Genomic DNA, 6000 nt, shown 5'->3' with positions numbered 1-6000 from the left:
CTGCAAACCCTTGTCGTCTCTACAGAAATGGTGCTTCTGGTGTAATATTGAATCAATCATCTGTCATTTGGTCCAAACTGCCTCAGATCTATCATGCATTCATTCACCTCCTGCTACAGAGCTTGAGACGATGACACATTTGTGGTCAAAATGTTCTCGCGTGTCACAAGCCTTTTTAACAAGTGAGGAGATGTGAAAGTTGAACTCTAAAAGTAACTATAGATAGGCCCAACCTTATAGTCTAACTTTGTCTATGCTTGCATGTGTAATACTAGTAGTAGCAGGTTTAATTGTGACCTAAAGGGGGAAACTAACTGCTGTCTGGAATAAACCACAGCTCATTTCCTTTTATGCATCAGCTTTCATGTCAGTCCACTTTGAGCCAGGACACTAACCCGATCCTGCCGGATGTATTCAAAGTGATTTAGAGACATGGTTTTTGATGTAGCAGATAACAGGTGTTGCTGGAAAACCCTTTGTTCTGACAAAAAACTCTCTCTATACACAAGCAGACCACCCGCTCCTAAAAGACATATGGAAAGTGAGTGACGTGACTATACAATCACATAATGCAAATCTATCTATCTATCTATCTATCTATCTATCTATCTATCTATCTATCTATCTATCTATCTATCTATCTATCTATCTATCACATAGCCTCAGCTCTGCTGAATGTAAACTATTGTGTCATCTAGAACAAAATTATACTACAAAGAAGGAACTCTGGGATCTCATTTGGCCTGAAAGGCTGGTCTAATGTAATTTGATCCTTTTGATTTTGTACTGATTACAGTGACCTGTTCAGAGTCATCAAAAACATCAAGAGGCGAGAGAGAGAAAGAGAAAAGCTGTTTTATTGTGTGTCCATTACAATTAAACCACAGGAACAACAGATGGGCACAAAACTGACATCAGCAGGTCATTCAAGCCGGATCTGAAACAAACCTTGTGGTTTGCAAATCCATTTTTAGGTCGGATTAGTCCTTAGGCCTTTAAATACAGACTGATTTAATATAATACAGCTGTTTGGTTGGTGATATTGTCACAATTTCAATCACTAAAGCTAAGTTGGCTTAATATCTCCTTGCTAGACCCTGTTACCCACTGCTATCCATCCGCCTGTAAATAAACTCTCTAATAAAACTTCTTTTAAACTAAAAACAGGAAAGTATGCTTTTAGTTTATTTTTATGTAATTCTCAGAATTGGGCTTTATGTACTCCTCAGAAATATTCTTAAAATTACATTTAAGTATACTTGACTTATACTTACAAAAAGTCTAAATATATTTGAGCTATAATTGTGCTTATAGAATCCATGTTTTCATTATTATACGGTAGAGGGCGCTAGTACACAACTTCTGCACAGAATTTCCACACAAAAAAAAACACAAGTGAAGAAGAAAAAAGAAACAACAGATACTAACACATGTAACACGATCACTTGACATGAAACGGCATCAAAACTGTAACGTTATGGAATAAAATATCGACCGATGAAGAGGTAATAATTACAGTCAAGCTTTGGGATGTTGATCGACTCCATCTACATTTTGGTTATCATTCTGAATCCAATTCATAGTTTTCAAAGTTTCAGATTTTTGTTGAAAATGTTATTTCTTTATTTTTAATGAAACTTACCCACAATAAAGTGTTTAAAAAAAGAATGCATGAAGCTAGAATAAAATGTTTTTGTTTACAAGCAGATACCCTGTTCTCTCTTTGGACGTTTTGTATGGTCAGATATTCATACAACAAAATATATACAAATTCAAACCTAAATAGTAGTAAACTAAATAGGTACATAGTAGTATAAAGTATGATGTAAAGTTCAATTAAAGAAATCTTATGAGTATACTTGCAGTATAAAACTACTAAACTAGTAGTTTATTGAGACTTCAAAGTATACAAAGTATTTAATAAGTAAATTATCAGTATACATATAAGTTCACTTTTAGTAGAATTGCAGTACAAACTACAAACATAGAGGGTAAACAAGTTGTGTACTCAAAGTTTGCTACTGTTATACTTAAAGTATACTTAAAAGTATACTTTTAGTATACAAGGGCAGCTGTGGCCTAATGGTTAGAGAGCCGGACTAGTTACCAGAATGTCGCCGGTTCAAGTTTCGGTGCTGGCAGGAGTTGTAGGTGGGAGGGAGTTAATGAACAGTGCTCTCTTCCACCCTCAATACCCATGACTGAAGTGCCTTGAGCAAGGCACTGAACCCCAAGTTGCTCCCCTGGCGACGGATCTATAGCTGCCCACTGCTCCGGCTGTGTGTTCACTTCTCAATGCTGTGTGTGTGCACTTGGATGGGTTAAATGCAGAGCACCAATTCCAAGTATGGTTAACCATACTTGGCAAATGTCACAACTTTCTCTTTTTTTTCTTTTTCTCTTTATATACTAGAAAGTGGGCCAATTTAGTCCCAAGGAGTATTGAAACAGTACACTTACAAGTATACTACTAGAACACTGATAAATGTATACTTGCTACATAAAGTATACTTAAAAATATACTTGAACTCTACTTAAGTATACTTAAGTATACTACTTTTTGGTATGGGTAGTTGAGCCAAAAATGAAAATTCTGTCATTATTTATTCACCCTCAAGTGGGTTCAAACCTATGCATCTCTTTACTCTGTTGAACACAAATGAAGATATTGTGAAGAATGACTTAGTATGTTAGTCAATGGCTACAATCAAGTGTTTGGTTGAGGGTAAACTAATGATGACGGAATTTAATTTTTTTAGTGAACTATCACCTTAAGTCAAGTTTCAGGGAGGTTAACTATGTAAAGACTGCTTGACATGTTTTTTTTTTCATGATTTTAATTTCTGAAGTAAGCCTGTAAAGTTAGTTCATATCTGGCAATACAACACATTTGCACATCGGTTATCGGTTAATTAGTTAAAAAACTAATTATCTTCTTGCAGATGAAAATGTCAAAACATATAAGAACACACAATGCACCGCTATCAAGCTGAATGTGTGTCATTAGACTACAGTAAAAGGTACAGTGCTGGCTGGGGTGTTTACGACAAACTGAGTAGTTTGTCGGTGGTCACGTGATGGCAAAATGGCCACGAGTTAGCAAAAAATAAATAAACAGACGTTTATAGCCTTTATTTCATGTGAGAATGATTTTAAATATACTTTTTTTTTAAAGATATTAATTTACTTTTGCTTTGAAATATTCGAGTGTACCGTTTTTTAACTGCAATTCTCAATATTTTCCATATGAACATCGACTGTTGCACAGTGGCGCCACCTGTTGGTCACAAACTACACTAGACGGGTCTTTGGTAAGAGTTACAGCATCTTCCTCCTACACAAGCCTTTTGTACTATACGAAGCCTACACGTAACCTTGACACTGGTTACGACAGTATACGAGTGCAAAAAGTGTGGAGGTAAGAGAAACATTAATAGTCGTCTTTGGCTACTTTATGTAGCCTACTATCTTGAAAAAAAAGATCAAGTTAGCACTTCATCAGTTCAAGTTCAGGCTTATCTCAGTGCAATGTTACAGCTGTCACCAGTGCTAGTTTTAGCCAGTACAATGGCGCCATCTACTGTTCACAACAGAAAAAACGCTTTACACACTGAGAAGGCCAAGATATTCACCATATCATGAAGGTGCCAAAACATTCAAGCCAGGCTGTAAAATGCACTACATCTCACAGCATCTCCTTGTTTACATGGAATATAAATGTCTGCAGAAACTCGACAGACTGAATAATGATGTGGTTAGGCAACTGATCAAAAGGTTTTAAAGAAAAAAAAGCTATGATGGATGAAACTATACAATATGTAATTTGCACTGCTGTTTGTGTAGAATTTTACATTTGAATACTAATTAACTTTTCTCTTTCTTTCTGTGTGGAGTTTGTCCTTATTCAGTGAATTGGACATACACACATAGACGTGAAATAATAAAAGTGTCAAGCTACTTCCTATGGATTGAAGCTCCCAAATACATTTGAAGATTGATTTTAGATTTAAATGTGCGGCCTGACTTCAGAGTCTATATGTGACGTTGAAGTCCTGGTGACATTTAGAGCTTTGCAGGAGTACATTATTAAATTGGACATCTTTAGACTAGTGAAAGGTGGCAGCAATATATGACAGAACAGAGTTGGGAATAAAAGGGTCTTGATGTTATTTTATTTAATATTTTAGCTGATTATCACTAGGAATGGAGAGTTTTGTAGCCAAAAAACAACCTGGTCTTGTAGGTTTTTAGATTTTTTTTTCATATTGTTATTATATTTACATAGTAGTTTTAATAGCATGTCAATATTTATTTTATTTAAATGTATAATTTGGATATGCTGATCTATTGTCTTTTGTGGTTATGTAATTTAGAGATATAAATTAGAGATATAAACCCTGTGTTTCATATCATGTTAGATTATAGGCTATTATTTAAGGTTATTTTTAGAATTTCGTATTCTTGCATAGTGTTATATATAGTATATTTTATAAGATAGTTTGCAGATATTGTCTTCTACAATGTTTGTTTTATCCACTCGAGCTAATCCAAGGATGATGTTTGTTTATTTCTCGCGAGATTTGCGTCCAATAGTTTTAAACGCGTGTTGTATGACGAGTTTCGAACCCCAATCTGAGAGTTCAGATTAAAGCATATTTGAAGCGAATTCTACCGCTCCTACATTTACAGACACCTGCCACACAGAGCAATTCTTTTGATTCACGTTGTGTTGATTCAGCAAAAATTCAGTAAAAAAAGCCTATTCCGAGCAGCCTCAAAAATATGTCATGGCGGCCCAGAAAAAACTGTTAACTCCTGACAATTTCATTGGTTAACGGAGCGGCCACCTCTTTCATAACATGGTTGGAGCATTCGCTTGAGTATAACATTCAGTAAATCTATTTCTTACTCTGTTAACAGACATAAAGCGTCGTGGCGGCCGTTCACGTGCGCTTGGTGCACGTCAAAGAAGAGCTATAAAACACATTGAGTCGTATTTGACAGCAGCTTTTACTTTGACTTGATGTTAGGTTGTAGGAGGAGTGAAGTGTCAGGCAGACATGGTGGTCTGGATGGGGGATGCAGTCACTTCTTTTGCTGACGATTTATTCTGTGAAACGTAGTACTGGAACGTTTAGTTGAATATAGATTAGCTACTCTTGTGATTTCTTCTGTAGTAATGACAAGGAAGCAAGTGTTTATTTATATATTCATTGCATCTTTGAAAATATGTTGTGTATGGACATAATGTTCTTAAAGAGGAGTTGGAACTGGATGTAGGTGATAATTATATATTTCAGTGTACAAGGGGATAGAAATAATAATAATAAAACATCCTATACAATTAGCTATTAGTACTTTTGAGGAAGTCATACATAGCATAAAATGTTTTTATCTGGATCCTATTTACGTTTAACAATAATGTTTTGTACAGGTGTCAACAGTAAATAAGAATGTCCAAAATATATACTTATATATAAAATGCTTACTTTTTAAATAAATAATTATAATAGATTATGATAAATTATTTATAGCAACATTTTCAGGATTAGTTGCCTTTTAAAGTAACTTTTCACAGTCCTGGGACTTATCTTTTTTTTATGTAACATTTTGTAGTTTATTTCAAAAACTGAAAACACGTGAATATTAGGAAATGTGAATTCAAGTCATCTTTTGCAACAAAAATGTCATGAAAAAAAGGAGTGTCAAGTCATAAACCCTTATGCAAGAAATTTTTAATTTAAATAACTACATACGGTTTTGTAAGTGAAATATATTTTAATGACAGTAGAATCTTTTTTTATTTTTACAAAAAAAAATATTTTTGCATATACAATTATTTGACAAATAATATTTAATACAATTATTAATATTGGGGAAGTTCAATATACATACAATTAGCTTTTTTGCTTTCATTATTCTATGACTTGTTAAAAGGTGAAATTCGGTTAGAGCATTTATTGTTTTTATGTTTATGTTTTTATAAGGAATGTTTTTATT

Source organism: Carassius carassius, chromosome 43 (genome assembly GCF_963082965.1).
Source record: "Carassius carassius chromosome 43, fCarCar2.1, whole genome shotgun sequence".
NCBI classification, from domain to species: domain Eukaryota; kingdom Metazoa; phylum Chordata; class Actinopteri; order Cypriniformes; family Cyprinidae; genus Carassius; species Carassius carassius.
Note: the sequence above shows the minus strand (reverse complement) of the source record.